Here is an 18,260-nt window from a genome sequence, read left to right as displayed (position 1 = left end):
TCTAGAAACTGCTTGTTTTTGAGTGTTTTCAGGTGGAGAACTGATTTTCAGTGTTGTGGTTTGCTGACCTTGTTCGTCTAGGGGTAAGAACAACATGTTTAGGGACTTTGGATCCCTCAGATTATTGACATTTCATGCTTTATGCTGTTAGGCACAAAAATGTCTATAACAGTTGCCCCCTAAAGTATGAGGTCGTTTATCGGGTGAAATGCTTTATCAGGAGGATCCGAAGTTCATTCAATCGCTGAGAGGTGCCCTGTAATAAGATACAATACAATACATTATTTTTCATTCTGCTTTCATGATCTAGCTGAGGCGGGCATTCCCATGCTGAGCTTTAGAAATTCATTTTGGTACATAGAACAGACGATCGTCTGATGGTAGACTGATAATTCTCTGCTGAAATTATCATCCTTTGAGTAGGATGATCATCTGCTGTAATGATGTACATAACAAATGTCTTTATATTTCCTGAATATATATCGCAGCCCGGATGGATGAAACTAGATCCGGGGTCTTCAATCTCGTTCGATCTTCACTCTAAGTACAAGTCGATCCATGTGAGAATTGCGCTGAAGTCGAACATGGAAAGACATCGCTTGATTACCGGCCAATAATGTAAACCATTAACAAGCGTGAGAGGAATCACCAATAATGGCAATGACCCTCAAGGTACTACAGTATAATTCACGTGGTGTGAATAAAGGACTTGGCGTCGAACACCACGCAAAATCTTCTGGTCGAAGGTCATCGATGTATACCTGTCGCCGGAAGTGAGAAACTTGCCATTGAGGCATGCAAGCTTCAAAGTACTGGGGGGTTTGTTCCTAGATCGACTTCTTGGATAATGAGCTGAAGTCGACAAGAAGCGATCTGTCAAAGGAGGGCCTTAATGAATCCCACATCAGTGACACGGAACGGAGCTAATGATTTTGGAGGTGAAAACAATCTATGAGATATGATTCAGGGTGGCGATCATGGGTGGATGAAGGATAATGTATCGCAGTGGATGGGACACTGTTGACTCTTTCTGAACACATCTCTTGAACATATAACGACACTAATGTGATGGATCGGTAGCATTACCCCAAATGCGGATGGTTTGGCGAGGACCATGGTGATGAGACCGGTGAATGAAACAACCCAACCCGATGTGATACGGAGGACAAAGTGTCATGTTCAAGAGCGACTTGCTACCATTAAAGCTTTGAGGTTCTCCCAAGTTTTCCCCAGTCATTTCTGACCAATACCTCTTTATTTTTGTCAATCTTGAGGAGGATAACATATGCTTGTTCTATAACCTGCCCTTCGGGCAAGCCCATCGCTATGTTTTAATGAGCCTAGCGATAGGGAAACTCGTTCTCGTCTAAAGACAAGTTTGTCGCTATTCAATCATTTTAACGAGTCTAGCGACAAAGACAACTCGGTCCTTTTCATTTTTAGAGAGTCTGAAAAGGTACAGAAAGTTAACTCCAAAATTCCTTTTTCGTCATCTAATCCCTTAAGTCCGAAAAAGTATAAAACAATACAGAAGGGATGAGTTTTCGATAATTTTAACGAGCCGAATAAAACAAGCGCTCGACCTTTTTGTGTAATAATCCCTCAGGTCCAAAAAGATTAAAATCTAGAGGAGGGATAGCTCTTCCGGTCACTTTAACGAGCTGGAAGGCCAAAACTCGGCAAACTTTTCATATTTTACGAGTCAGGAGAAAAGAGCTCAAAGAAGACTCGTCTTTTGAGGAACAAGTGATAAACAGGGATAGCAGCAGATTCCAGGTACAGGTTGGAATTTTCCAATCACGGCAGTGTCACAAGGATGGCTAAGTGAAATCACTCTTCGCAGCTGTTCCTCAAAATGGGTAAACAATCATATGGAGGTGAACGATTGGCCAAATGAAATGGAGGTGGCGGTTGCAAACACGACCAAGGCTTTTATGGCTAATAAATTTACGATCACAATGGTTATTTACCGGTACTGGGTTCATTTTTTAAAGAGCTTGAATACGCCAAAACACTGCTCAAAAGCTTATGTTTATTTTTTAACGAGCATGAACTATGACGCTAAAACTGCTCGGATCTCGCTTTTCTATTTTTTAACGAGCATAAATTCTGCGGTAAAACTGCTCGATATACCAGTCATAGGATAAGAAATGTCTCTTGTGAGATAGCTATTTTTTATGGAGCTTTATCTCACGAAGCTATGCTCCTAATTTGGCAAATTTTAACCTTTGCCCCACATCCTTTCTTTATGCAAGTTCGGAAAACGACTAATCCCAAAAACAGATAAATAACCGCTCCTAGCTTGCACTCCAAAAGGTTAGCATGCCCCCAGGTATAAAGTACAATTTCAAGGCTGCCCCTACTTATCCGATAAAACATTTGTTTTAAAGGGTGAGGCTTGCCTCTTCCTGGTTACCCAAAGATTGTTTTGTTAACACCATCAAAAGAAAACACTTCCTCGGCACCGTCTACCGAAGTAGACAATGGTGAATGACCTTTGTCAGACAAGTAACCTTATCAAAAGAATCCTGTTCCAGAACAACCCCTCTTCCTTTTCGGACGGGGTACGGACTAGTCATATTCTTCCGCGGAAATTCTACCTTACACCCAGGGTTTCCTCTGCCCGAAGCAGACCAGGATGCATGCCCCCTGGGTTCCAGTCCCATCTTTCCGAATCACTCGCACTCATCGGGAAGGAGGACTGACGGTGGAGACATTTCTTGAGTGAATAGACCATTGAGGGTTGGTATTTGACTATTTGCGATGCGTGATCCTGGAAATGAAAGTTGGTCTACGAGCTTGACCATTCTTCCTTCGTGTGGAAAACACATTACTCTAAAGAGTGAGGAGACTATAGCTCCCATGCAATATATATAGTCTCGTCCAAGGAGTAGGTTATAATCCAAGGGTCCTTGAATGACCATCATGTTCATTTGAACGGTCTTCCCTTTCAATGTAACAGGCACATTGGGGAGGATCCCTAACGGTCGACTGGTTCCTTTATCAAAACCCGAGAGATTTCTTATCTCAGGCAACAGCTCTGGGGAACCTAGTGCTTTCCAAGCAATAGAGGAAAGGATACTCACAGATGCCCCTTCATCAATGATAGTTCCAGCCATTACCATTCTGTAAATTTGGACGATGATTCTGAATGGTATATTGGCTGGTAACCGGGGTCTGCCTAGTTGGTTCCAATCAAAGGACACAACCAGGTTGCTTGGTGGTGGGACCGAATACACGGCCGGATATGATCCTGACGATGTTCCTTCCTGCGATAAAGGAATGGGCGCATTGCCCTGATGCTCATTAGAATTTGTGTTGATGAAAAGAATCTGGATGGTGTCATCCTTATTCTCTTCAGTGAGGGTGTCATTTGAAGATGAATCTTCAGTGACGGTGTCATTTGAGGATGAAACCTCTGAAGGAAGAACCGGGTCAACTGCCGTATCAACCTTTAGACTTTCGTCTGGTCTGGATTCAGTAGGTTCATTTTCAATGACTAACGCTTCAGCTGACCACTTGAGCAGGCCAGCTGTATTTTCAACCAACGAAGGACTTGGCACGAGTTTTTTGTATCCAGGAGGAAGCATTACCGGTGAAATCGGGCGATCTTCCAAAACTCTCTTTGCTTCATCTAAGAAGGGACAACGGCGGATGGCGTGAGCGCCTTCGCACAGTCTCCAGGGGGATCTTGCTCCCCCTCTTCGTCTTGAACCTTCACTTTCGCTGGTTGACGGTAAGCAATCAACATGGCTATCAAAGGTTGATGCTCCCGAATTGTGCAGACGAGGGGACTAGTCCCTTAGTATCCGGGGAATACAGGGACAATCTCTATGGAACTGGTCTCCTCTACATATGACACATGGCGATTTAGGCCCGGTCTGTGCTGTGTGTGGGTTTTTGTCAGATGTCTTTTGCTTGCCCCCAGTCGCCTTAGGCTCCTTCTTCTTCTTCTCTTTCTTCTTCTTTTCCTTCTTCTCCATGCGAGCTTGGCTTTTGCCAACCCCACCTTGCGAAGATGGAGGATCAGAGGAAGAGTTATAAGAAGTGGAAGGCTGGTGGGCAGCTCTAGACTGATCTAACAGTTGACTCGACTGTTCAGGAACCATGGTGGTTTGAACTACATTGGTTGAGAATAGCCAAATAGGCAGGCCAATTGTCAGTCCTGGAAGCGACAATGTGGCCATGTGGGGTGCACCAACTTCTCCCCAAGAGGAGAATGGACTAGGATTTCCATCATGTGGAGTTCCTTGGTTGGGGTGTTCCATGTTCTCAACTTAAGATCAACGCGGGAATAGGAGGTGATTATGTTCCGTTTAAAATAAATTTTATAATGACGCCTAGACACAACTTGCTTTTTCACTTTTTAAGAGTCGAGAAAAAGCTAAAGATGACTCTAGTCTCCTTTGATGTTTTAACGAGCCCGAAGTGACAAATGCTCGGATGGAATTTTTCAGTTATAAAGTTTGAAAAAGGCCAAAAGAAACTGCTCTGGAGTTCTAGGCAGAGGGTGTGCCAAACTTTTCGCAAAACCACAGAATACGTTTTACAGTACGAGTGGTCGATCTTCGTGAATGTTGTGTTCACTGCATTGCGATCAGTAGGGTAGCCGACACGGTTTCCTATGGATAAAGGTTTTGATCCTATAGGGGTCTCCCAATATATACGCGACGGTACGTGGGAGCACAAGTCCGTATTGATACTTATCGCTTCATCGTGGAGGAATCACCCAACCACTCAACGCTAAGATGTCACATTTAACGACGCCGGAACACGTCTCTAGCTTAGACCTCTAGATGTTTGCATTATGTTTCAATGCGTTGTTATGTAAATTCAATTTATTTTAAGGTTGATCTTGTTTAGCAGTTTGCCTTTATGGATCACCACGAGATGTATAGTAACACTCCTAAATGCAGCCTAAGATGATAAGCAAGCTTTTCAATCTTTCAACTTTGAAAACCTTAACTACTGAGGGAAAAGAAAGATAACACCTTTTCACACAGATCATAGAGCACACACTAATGCACTTTTCCCTAAATCAACATGCAAGCTGTCATAATGCACATGCACAATGCAAGTATTTCTTTTCTCTTTCTTAATGTTGGTGAAATGCAAAAAGAAAGCTGTCGTATAATTTTGAATTCAATTTCAAGTGAAAGCAAACAAGCTTGTCCAAAATCAAAAGACACCTTAAGATTTACTTGTTTCGACACTAGAAATATATAAAATCAAACCATATGACGAAAGCGAAAGCTCAATCAGCTATGAACAGCAAATAAACTAACTCTTAAGATCAAAACGACACTTTATCACAGGTCTAGATCTAAGAGGTCACAGCAAGACTAGTTCACTTTTCGTTATGGGAAACTGTAAATGTATAAAAAATACACAAAGAACAAACACAGTTTCTTTATACAACTGAGGCGGAATAATGACAAGGAAAGTTGGCTTCAGATAGGCCTACTGACTGGTAACAAACAACAAAGACAAGAGTGAAAACAAGGCAAGACACAGCAGGAAACCCCAGCAGCACAAGGTAGGATTGGTCCAACGCAGGTGGAACACTGCCTGTTTGACCTTCAGCGTAGGTAGCCCCTTCGGGAACTGCGCTGAAATGCAAACAGCCTTTGTACAGCCTGCACTGAAGAACGAGACTTTCGTCTCTCTTGGTTTCCGGGTCACAGATTGCTCAAAAATTCACAGTTTTTGCTCAAATCAGAAGCTATCAGTCAAGGACACACTAAGGGATGGAAAGGAGGATGAAAAGCTATCACTAAGAGCTTATTAGAGTCCTTGTGGATCAACTCTTCAAATCATAAACTTGCCCAAAAACTGAGCTAGAGTAGCTGCCCTCTACTTTGTATTTGAAAGATTCAAACACAGTTCGATTCGGTACTCCCTTTGTTTATGAAATGAATAGCAAAAACACAAACAACTAACAAGATACGTTCCCCAGCGGAGTCGCCAATTTGTTGGGGGGAAAAGTATCCAATACGGAATGACCCTATCCCACTCTAAGGGTGATAGTACCTCAACAACAACTGAATGCAAAGTTATTCAAGATTACTTCTTTATGAGATGAGAGAGAGAAGAAAAGGATGATCTACTAACCGTTATCTTGCACTTAATAATCGATCCAGTCTTCACTCCTTGCTGCTTGCTCCTAGCTCCTTGCTCTTTCACCGGCCCAGCTACACAAAGATCCTGTAAAAGCACAAGAAAAGGAAACTACAAGAAGCATACATCCATAATCGATTCAGGGATTAGCATAAATCAAATATACAAGCATCAATTCACCATAGAGACACATGCATATAGAAGAACCTCAAATACTTTATTAATAGAAGAAGTAAAGTTCTGAGAGGGTTACAACCATAAGAGGCCTAATCCAGCAACACCTCCCAGCAGAAAGAAATCTCCTCTTCACCTCCTTCAAGCAATCACCCAATAGTTCTATACACAAACCAACAACACTTCCTTACTTGCACAAAATTCCAGCCTCCCTAGACCTCATGAGAGAGATCTATATATAGGGTTTTGGAGAAAGGATGAGTCATCTTGAGACTGGCATGAAGCTGACTAGTGTCCTCTCCCACTTTAGTTAATCTTCAGTTCTTGAGTCCACTTGGACATTCTTGCTTCCACTTGGAGACCAAGACCCTCTTACTCATCACAAGGCGAATTCCTTGACCCAAGTGTCAGTTTGGAAGCTTCCTGGGCAGTTGACACCTTGCAGAATGACTGTGCCACTTGGCCAATCTCGCCCAGTGCAGGTAGCCTTCATTAGTTTTGACATTCAGCGCAGGTACAGAGTGGATCAATTGACATTCAGCGCAGATTCTCAGTGGAGCAGCTGACATGATCCAGAAACTGCTTGTTTTTTAGTGTTTTCAGGTGGAGAACTGATTTTCAGTGCTATGGTTTGCTGACCTTGTTCCTCTAGGGGTAAGAACAACATGTTTAGGGACTTTGGATCCCTCAGATTATTGACATTTCATGCTTTATGCTGTTAGGCACAAAAATGTCTATAACAAGCCCTATGGGTTGTATCTCTTCCTGAACCTTGTTATCAATCAATAAAGCTATCTTGATTCTTTCCTATATGCTGGTGTATTTTGTATAATTGCATTAGTATATTTGATTTGTTTCTAATCCTGAATCATTTATGAATATGTATATTTCCCTTTGTGTTGTGTTCTTCTCTTGTCACAGGTAGTTGTTCTCTTGTGATCTCGTGGGATTCAAGTAGCTGTTCTCTTGAGCAAGCGAGGAGACAAGTAGCTGTGGACACCCAAAGAGAAGAGGATCTAGATCGAGGGACAACCGGAAGACAACGGTAAGTCTACCGATCTCCCCTCTTTCCCATTTCATAAAGGAAGAAATCATAATAGCTGTATTTGTTTGTTGCTAAGGCACTGTCACACCTTAGGTGGATAGGATCGTCCTGCATAGGCATTTTTCCCCACAACACCATTGCTTTTGAAGGTCATCCAATCAAAGGAAAGTTGTTACAAAAATCTATTTATGAGAAGGAAACGTTGGCAACGCTACATGCACTTAAGAAATGGCAACCCTACCTAATGGGAAGACACTTCAAGGTAAAAATAAATCATGATAGCCTTAAATACTTTTTAGAACAAAGATTATCCTCTGAAGAGAAACAAAAGTGGGTCACAAAGATGTTGGGTTATGACTTTGAAATCATCTACAAAAAAGGGAAGCAAAATGTGGTGGCAGATGCACTCTCAAGAAAGGATGAGGATGTGGAAGCATTGTTGTGTGCCATTTCTATTATCCAACTAGATTGGATAAATGAAGCAAGGGAGGAATGGAAGAATGATGAAGAAGTGTGGGCACTTATTCGAAAGTTACAACAAGATTCCAGTACATCTGATACATTTAGCTGGAAAAGTGATTCGTTATGGTACAAAGATCTCTTATACCTCTGTAAGAATTCCCAATTCAAACAAAAGATTCTTATGGAATTGCACACTTCTCCCTTAGGAGGGCACTTAGGATTTTTAAAAACTTACCACAAGGTTAGGAAGGATTTTTTTGGGGATCGACTCAAATTGGATATTCAAAAGTTTGTGGCGGAATTTTTGGTTTGCCAACAAAATAAAGTTGAAACAATTAAGACCCCATGTCTATTACAACCTTTATCCATTCCAAGCCAACATTGGGAGGAGGTTTCAATGGATTTTATCATAGGTTTGTCCAAGTCTGAGGGAAAGAGTGTCATCATGGTGGTAGTTGACAGACTTACCAAGTATGAGCACTTTTGTGCATTATCACATCCATTTAAAGCCAATACAGTTCCTATTGCATTTATGGAAACAATTCAAAAGTTACATGGAAACCCAAGATTATTGTAAGTGACAGAGATCCCATTTTCACTGGAAATTTTTGGAAATAATTATTTTATTGTCTTGGTACTCAGCTAACTCATAGCTCATCTTATCATCCTCAATCTGATAGGAAAATTGAGATAGTAAACAAATTTTTGGTTAGATATCTTCGTTGCTTTGTATCTGATAAACAGACACAATGGGTCAAATGGTTGCCTCTCGCTGAATGGTGGTATAACACTTCCTTCCATATAGCAACAAAAATGACCCCATTTATGGCACTTTATGGATATCAGCCACCATCCATCACATCATATTAAGAGAAAATTCTAAGGTTCAAGCAGTGGAACATCACATCGAACATCAACAACAAGTCCTCCAACTCTCAAAGGATAACCTCGTGTTGGCACAGAATAGAATGAAACAACAGGAAAATCAACATCGCAGCAAAAGAAGTTTTGATGTAGGTGATTAGGTATTCCTACAGCTACAACCATATAAACAAATGTCCCTCAAGCAAGCTAAGAAGGATAATAAATTATCACCAAAGTGTTATGGTCTGTACAAGGTGTTGCAAAAGATTGGTACTATGGCATACAAATTGGAGCTTCCTCCAACTTCTCAAGTGCACCCAGTTTTCCATGTTTCATGTTTAAAGAAGGTTATAGGCGACAAGCTCCCAGTTCAAACAATATTGCCAGAACTTGACGAGGAAGGAAAAATTATATTCGAACCAGAAGCAGTCACAGAAACAAGAACTCGACAGCTACGAAATCGATCAATTTTGGAGTATCTCATCAAGTGGAAGAACTTATCTACTGAAGATTCCACATGGGAGGATGAGAATTTTATATAGAAGCATCCAAAACTACTCAAGCGTTGAGGACAACACTTTTTTGAAGGAGAGGGGCATGTTACGTCCCAATAATACTAGTGATTACCCCATTACTATTGTAGTTGTATCCATTATTAATATTTTTGTGCCCCTATTGTGCCCATATTGTTATTACTATGCCCCATAGAATCCCTCTATTGTTATTTTTGTGGCACTATATTATTATTCTTAGGTCGGTTGGGTTATATTGTGACTCCTTAGACTCCTATATATAGAAAGGAGGTTTTGTCATTTGAATCATCCAAAAATTGTTCATTTATGTAATGTAAAGGAGGTTGTCCCCTCGAAGAGGCTGAATTCTAAGGCGTTGATCTATCTTTTCTATCTTTTTGTGAGCTCGTTTCATAACACAATTTATCCCTCATTCCTTCAAATTCCTTTGCCATTTCCTTTTCTAACTTCCATAGCCATTAATTAATCACAAGTGATCCGCATCACTATGTATTTTTCCCAAAATTCATCTTGAGATACATTTCCCATTACCATGGTCATTATTTTTCCTTTATTAACTTTATTACATGAATTTTTGACCAAGGCTATTACAAATTCAGAGAAAAGAAACTCGATTGAGCCTTTTTTAAGTGCTCGATCAAGCTATTTGAGGGATTACATATTACTTGAATGTAACTCGTGGCTACTTAGGCACTCAATCAGGTGACCTGTTGGTTTTGGTGGGATATTTGAAAACAAATCTCAATCAAGCACTTTTAAATTATAAAAATTATAAAAAAAATGGCTTAATCGAGCACTTTTAAGTTTTTAAATTATCAATTAATATTTGTTTATTGGTAGGGTTTAATGATTAAAAAAGCTCAATCTGGATCCTCACTCCTAGTGAAAATAAGGGCTTGATTGATAGATTTTCTTTAGCCCTATCAAAAGCTCAATCATGGGTTTGTTAAACCCTTTGTTAGCATCATGTTTTCACCTTTCCATAAAGGTCCAAAGGCTATAATTATCACTTCATTATGTAAAGTCATGGTTATATAAAGGGCCTATATATATTTTTTTAAAATTGCTATATAAGCCTAGGAACATGTCTAATCTATTCTTTTCACCTAACCCTAAGCTTATCCTAAGTTTTTTGTAACAAAATTAGCCTATCGTAAGCCTATAGTTGGTGCTACGAAATATTTTTGTAGCACTCATCGACAAATTTAAAATTTAGCTTTTCAAGCTTCCAACCTGATCATTTTAAGTTCCTAAGTGTTTTTTCATGAAGCCCTATCCATTTCAATCCATGATTTGATAACTAGCTGCATTGTAAAGCCCAAGAAGGAAGTTTACACTCAAAACCTAAATTACTCAGTTTACCCTAAAACGATAATTTCCAGCAGACCCAGAAAATTGTTTACAGTGCGCAAGAAAGTTATAGAAGTTTTTGCAGCATCCGACTAGGAAAATTCAAGATTGTAGAAGGATTTGTAGTGTTAAATTATTTGCAATATGGGTTGATCATGTCATGTGAAGTGGTTTGAGCTCGATGGGATGTATTTAGAAGTGTATGCAAAGATGTTGGCTTTGTTCATAAATGCAAGATGGGAAACAATGTTCCAGCGCTTCAATGGACACAACTTGAGTTGGTGCCATGATTTCATCTATTCCTTTTATGGTAGCACAATAATAATTAGAACCTTGTAGTTTCTAGTCACCGAAGAATCCATTTCACAGGCCATAGTTTTACCAACTAAGGCTAAGACATGGTTTAAGAAACAAATATTACATAATGTGGACTTGACTTTTTCCTGGAGGCAATAATATTAGAACCAATACGGGAATATAGGATTCCTCCATAATATGTTGAAGCCCGAATGGTCTAATGCCCTTAGGACTACACATATTTTCTTCACTTGTGAAGGAGGGTATTCTAAATCATATTAGTATCACATGAGATTTTATGTTATTTATATGTATTAGTAAGATGAATTTTCCGTATTTCCTTCACCAAAGTTTTCTAAATATGTCCACCAAAGTAAGAACTAGACCTGAGCCACAACCTCATGACATTTTTCATCACAGCTTGATAAAAATAATGCATACTCATGAATTAAACAAGCATGTGGAGAAATTGGGACAGAGAAACATAATACAACCTACACCCAGAAGAAAAAGGAGAGGCCAAACCAAAGTTTTTATTCCAACCCTAGGTCCGGAAACAAAGGGAGAGTCTAGCCATATCCCCGTTGGAAAACATGTTGAAAACCCTGTAAATGAACTAGAGGTTAGGGTATCTAAGAGGAGGACAAGAAGACAACATAAGTAAATGTTAGAATAAGAGGACAAAAAATAGATAACAAAAAAAAGTGAAAAAGGCAAATAGAAAATGGGAAAAAATGATGAAGAAGATGAAATAAAGCCTTTGGTTTACTGTAGAAAACCTCATAATTGCCCTATAAACAAACTAAGTTCGAGTTTTAAGGAAAAAATAAACTATAAGCTAAAGGTGACAATGATTATTGATGAAGAGGAAAAGATTATGCAAGTTTCAAAGAGTAAAAAGAAGACCACCAAACAAGGAAAACAAAGCTTGCTGACAGAAAAGGGAAAGAAACCCTAAAGGCTGGAAAAATCATACAGAAAGCTACTAGAAGGGTGAAAGGAAGGCATGATAAGTTAGACCTCCTCTCTCAGGCTGTAGAAGCTATGGAGAAATTATTAGTTTACTCCATGGGGCAGAGAAATATACAAAACCTATTATTTTTGAACAAAACCTAATTAGACCTCAATATTTTGACCTACTCCATGTTTTTTTTTACTGTAAGTTATTTTTGATATGTTATGGTAATATGTCAAAGGGATTTTTTGGCCAAGAGACTGTAGATAATACGAGTCAACATAAGGAAAAATATCCTTAAAAGGAGCAAGCAATTATAAGGGAATTTTCACAATTTCAACATAGTTTAAAGGTTCATGCACTAGTTTTGCTACCAAGAGGGAAGATGAGTTGTAGTTTTAGATATCAAGCCTACAAAGGAGTGAACAGTTCTAGCTACTACAATGCGGTTATTTTTGGAAAATCAGAAAGGAAATAAAGATTTTCTTGATCTTGATAATTACTTGTGATGTTTATTATTATTATGATTCTCTATATCTTCTTTCTTTAGTTCATCAAGCAATTACAAAAAGAAGCAACACATAAAACAATAGACACAAGATGCAGGCACATGCGAGGGAAAAACCCTCGTCAAGGGGAAAGCCCAATCAATATAGTTCTTCCTCTCAATTATATTCTTTGATACTATTCACCTTAGACCTTGACTAGACCTTCCCTCCACACCAAGTCATCCTCCCTGAATTTCAACCACTTTCCAACAACTTCGATTAAGGCAGCATATCATGATAACTGGTAGCTTCTGACAATAGTGAAACTTAGGAGACTTCTTTCTCCCAATCTAGAACACAAAACGTAGAGAGAGAGGCACTAAAATTTTTATTTTTCTTTTCTCCTTAGACTTCTCCAAACTCGCATCCACTTTGGCTTCCTGACAAGAGACTTCACACCTTTTCCCAGCTATAAGAGAACTTCATACTTCTGCTCAGCAACAAGAGAATTTGAACTTGGTGAGAGAATCATGATCCAAATGAAGTCGATGTGCTTCCTTTTATAGGCTCTTTGTGGGGTTGAACAGAGTCTTTAGGCCGACCTAATCTTCTCTTAGGCTGACATGGTGTGGAGGTTACATAATTCAATTTTGACTCAATACTTAACTTTTTTACATGATTCAAAATCCTAATAAGGGTTTCTTTAAATGCACAATAATTATATAGACTCAAAATAGATCCTAGAGGTTCTCAATGGGGAATTTTACCTAAAACATGGTGACCAAAGCATGAAGCCCGTGCTTTAATAAGTCACAAAAATACTAATAAAAATTCTTTTCTTTATTCTTTTTACAAGTACATTAGATAATGACTCAAGTACAATATTAAAGAGTGCACATAGTTACTTTTTTCAACACTCCCTCTTAATTAGGTATGTATTCATAATGTAAAAATACAATGGCATATCTTAAACTATATGAACCATGAAGAAGTTTAGGCACCACAATGCCATGTACTAGATTCCTAACGAGGGAAATCTATTCAACCATCACTCAGAAATTTAGGAATCACAATGACATGGACTAGATTCATAACTAGAGAAATATATCCAAGTGGTATTAAGATGGACTCAAGATTTTAGCCCCTTTAGGTACCCTTAGGCTTACTTGCTCACCATCAACCCAAAAATCTAGGTGTGTATCCAAAACATATCTCAATGATTAACACCACCTTTCCAACTTCTAGGCATCAACATAATGTGTCAGCCAGATGTCCTCTAAGGCAATGATTCACTCACAAACCCTCAACACCCCTTGATCTAGTAGATCAAGAATGATCAATCTCTCCCGATCAATCTGATTGGTAAACAACATACTATCAAACACTTTGAGAGATTCACCTGTATAAACACAAGCCCAATCAATAATATACTTTCGTATGTACATAATCAAATAAAAACCTTCGAGGTCTTTCAAACAACATTTTCTAAAATTTTCATACTAGGACTATTAACCGAATATTTAACATAAGATTCCTTAATCACATGTTTCCCTTCCTACTTCTCATACAACAACATATCCTCCAATCAGACCCGCTTTCTTTTCTTTTAGTCACACCTCAAAAATGCATTCTCCAACTTCCTTCTCGTACTTATGACCTTCATTAAAACTTACGGTTGTTTGTCCTGGTCTAGTGCATGACACATGAAGTAGAGAATCATATATGTCACTCCCTCTTAACCAGAGAGGATCTAATCATTCATAGACAAGGAATATTCTCAACCATATTATTCTCCTAGGGATATTCCTTCCATTCATTCTCCCTCTTAACCTAGGGAGACTTCACCCAGACTTACTCTTATCTTAGGGAGTTCTACTTCTCATTTTCGTCATCGAAGAATATTTCATGGTTTCCAACCATTTCATCAAAGTTATCATCATCCTCATCATGCTTGTCACATCGAGCATCTTCACCAAGATGAAGATTGTGTACTAGCACAACTTTCTTGCCACATCAAGCATCTTGACCAAGTTGAATATTGTGTACCTTCACAACTTAAATAGAAAGTAAAACCAGATCTATAGAAGCATGATGTTAGCCATATCAAAATTATGGAAGTATTTCATTTTTATACATAATAGATACCCAAAGTCAATTACAAACAAGAGACATACACTCTTCAACATCTTGCTAGGGACTTTTTGTCACACATCCCAGACTACTTCATAACAAAATTCATTCCATCTAGGGTTTCAATATGTCTTCCAAAGGTATGACATACCTTACTACAACACATAGTAAACCCTAGAAACAATTCACACAAATATAGATCTATAAAGTATCTAACAACCTTCCAAAACACATATGTCAGACTTCTCAATAGGGATTCATACAAATCCTATATGTCATACAAACGAATCAATCAAATTCAATCTCAACTTAGTCATTAATCTGACCATCTTTCACTAGAGTTAGTTCCAACCCCTAGATATTACAATCAACCACAAACCAGTCACTAACATGACCAACTACTACCAAGGTTAGTTGCAAACCCTAGATTTTCGATCAATCATCAATTATAGCAAAAAATTAAAATCATTAGTCTTTCATCAAATATTTCTACTTTAACTAAGGTGCAAGTACAAAACCCTAGAATTTCATTTTCATAATTTCAACAATATTACACAGATCTTAAATCAACATATTACATAGATTTTACTTTAGCTAAGGTTAAACTCCAAAACCGTAGAGTTCCACAATTTCGACAATCATTAAATACATATATCTTACATTGTTACATTTCACAATAGACAATGTTACTACAAGGTTTTAACTACAAAAAAAGCCTTAGGTTTTCATTTTCCAACAATCATCTAAATGGATTTCATATTGTTACCTTACAAATACTAGACAATTTAACTTCGCTAGGGTTTAGCTACAACACCCTAGATTTTCCAGATACCATCATCCTAGAATCTCAGACAAGGGCTTCCATTAAATCCTAAAACAAGGACTTCCATTGTGTCCTAAGACTTATGACCATCAATAACTAGGTTAACCCATATATCTAGGAATTCATAACCATAGATAATCATGTCATATGTCCAATAACATAAATACATTTGACCTAGACCAACCTAGGACTTTAACCAAAATGACATACCTATATATATGCCTAGATTTTATCATCATGAAAAACATATTCCATATCATGTGTTAGTCAAACCCAACTTCACAACAATACCAAATAAGAGATAGACACACAATCATTTTGATTACACTATGGTTTGATCAGATAAACACACCCACAGCAAAGAAAAAATATCTAAGACAATGTAAGGGTCTTTCTCAAACATTCCACCAAACCCTAATGAGCTAGGGTTCCAATGTAGAACACACATTCCACCAAACCCTAATGTGCTAGGGTTCCAATGTAGAAACATAACAAACCCTATATTACCAAAACTTCAAAAGGTTTTGGGATTTTACACCTACCACTCAACCCTATGAAGTTAGGATTTCCAAACAATACCAAAATACCAAACATGACATCATCAATAAAACTTTCAGCTTGCATTTCACAATATCCCTAAGCAGCTTCGATTTCTAGACATTCACATTAGTATACCCTCAAGTTAGGATTTTCCAGAACATGTATAGGGTTCTACATATTCAATCAAGAATAAGAGTAGGGTGGTTGGATATATCAAGAGATGAATCACCCAAGCAAGAATCAATATGGTTCAATACCGCTAGCCATAAAAAAGTTAGTAATAGATCATCAAATTAATAATCCTTTAAATAAATATATTCAAAGAATACCTTTTTTATTGACTCAAAGGATACCTTTGTTTATTGACTAACCTTGTCTTGATAGATCCTCCTTCTTGCAAACATTTTTCCCCAATCAAGACAAAGAGGGAGAAAGGTGATTAGTATTTCATATAATGAGAACTAAATGAATACATGAACCCAAAATTGAAAATACATGAGGTGCTTATCTTCACAAATAAATTTTCCACAATGTCCTCTTTAGTCATCTTCGTAGTTCTCAACTCATTCTTCAAACTTGCTACTTGATTAATGTTCTTAATAGTGAATAGATTTGACAGGGCTTCATACATCTCCTGAGCATCATCAATGTTAGCTATGAATGGGACAATATTGTATTGGATCCCTTCTACCATCACAGCCATAGCCACCAATTCTAAATCCCTAAATTTCACTTTGTTGGCATCATTGATTTATTCTGTAGGCTTCTGTACATTTCCTTTTACCATATCCAACACCTTATTCTTCTCGAGGATTAGGTCAATCCTCTTCCCTTAGGATCTTAAGTTAGATTCTCCTTCAAGCTTGTTCTCACCCTTGATTGAGTTTGATGCACTCCTTGAATATAATAGACTCCTTCACTGAGATAGTACCTATGAATGAATCAAGTGCTTGATATTGACTTTTTCTTCTTTCTTCACCAAAGCTCTGATTCCATGTTGGAAAATCAGAAAGGAAGTAAATATTTTCTTGATCTTGATAATTACTTGCGATGTTTCTTACTATTATCATTCTTTATATCTTATATCTTTAGTTCATCAAGCAATTACCAAAAGAAAAAACACATAAACAATAGACACAATATATAGGCACATGGTAAGGAAAAACCCCTCTCGAGGGGAAACACCAGTAAAGATAATTCTTCCCTTCAATAATATTATTTTAAACTCTTTGCCCTAGATCTTGACCAGACCTTCCCTCCACACTAATTCAGCCTCCCAGAATTTCGACCTCTTTCCAACAACTTTGACCAGGGCAGCAAGTCACGGCAACTGGTAGCTTCCAACAACAACGAAACTTAGGAGACTTTGTTCTTCTAATCTAGAACACAAAACACACAGAGAGAGGCATAAAAAATTATATTTATCTTTTCGCCTTAGACTTCACCAAACTTGCATTCACTTTGGCTCCCCAGCAATAGACTTCGTACCTTTTCCCAGCTACAAGAGAACTTCACACTTCTACCCAACAAAAAGAGAATTTGAACTTGATGATAGAATGATGGTCGAAATGAAATCAATGTGCTTCCTTTTATAGGCTCTTTATGGGGTCAAATAGGGTCCTTAAGCTAACTTGATCTTCTGTTAGGCTGTCATGGTGTGGAGGTTACATAATTCATTTTGACTCAATACTTAACCTTTTCACATGATTTAAAAGCCTAAGAAGGGTCTCTTTAAATGTACAATGATTATGTAGATTCAGAATAAATCCTAGAAGTTCTGAATGGGGAATTTGACCTAAAACATGGTGACTCAAGCATGAAACCCATGCTTCAATAAGTCACATTAATAACAACAATAATTCTTTTCTTTATTCTTTTGACAAGTACATTACATAATGACTCACGTACATTATTGAAGACTAAGCATAGTTACTTTTTCCAACAATTATGACTCATCCTTGTTCTAGAAGAATAGCAGGACATACACACAACAATTCCACAATATACTTTGACCATTGTTATGTATGAGATAGAGATCTGAATAGCTAAAATGATAGGATTTTGATTATTTTTGTTAATTAAACATTCAGATATTACAAATATTATGCATTTATTTCTTCTAGACTTTGTGGATCTTATATTTATTGTAATTTGCCTTTATATTATATGAGAAATGAGGAATAAAGGTTGGTTTTTGATGAAAACATAGCTATTATCTATGTGTTTAAATTTTTATTAATCTACAGTTTTCCAAGATCATTAGATTTTGATTAGTGACACAAATATTCATGTGATAGTATCTCTTAATATGTAATTTCTAAATGTTCTAGTGTTTCTCTCTTTATAATATCATTTGAGTGTAATGTCTTCTGATATTTAAATGAGAATAAATGTTATATAATTCATCCGTGTTTTTTATTCTCTATCTCATAGATGCAAATATTTTCACTCCTATCTTCTAAAGCTACTTTAGGATTCATTT

The sequence above is a fragment of the Pinus tabuliformis genome, chromosome 9 (genome assembly GCF_031772625.1).
Source record: "Pinus tabuliformis cultivar Carrire ecotype Pingquan chromosome 9, CPIR1, whole genome shotgun sequence".
NCBI classification, from domain to species: domain Eukaryota; kingdom Viridiplantae; phylum Streptophyta; class Pinopsida; order Pinales; family Pinaceae; genus Pinus; species Pinus tabuliformis.
This window is presented reverse-complemented; position numbering follows the sequence as displayed.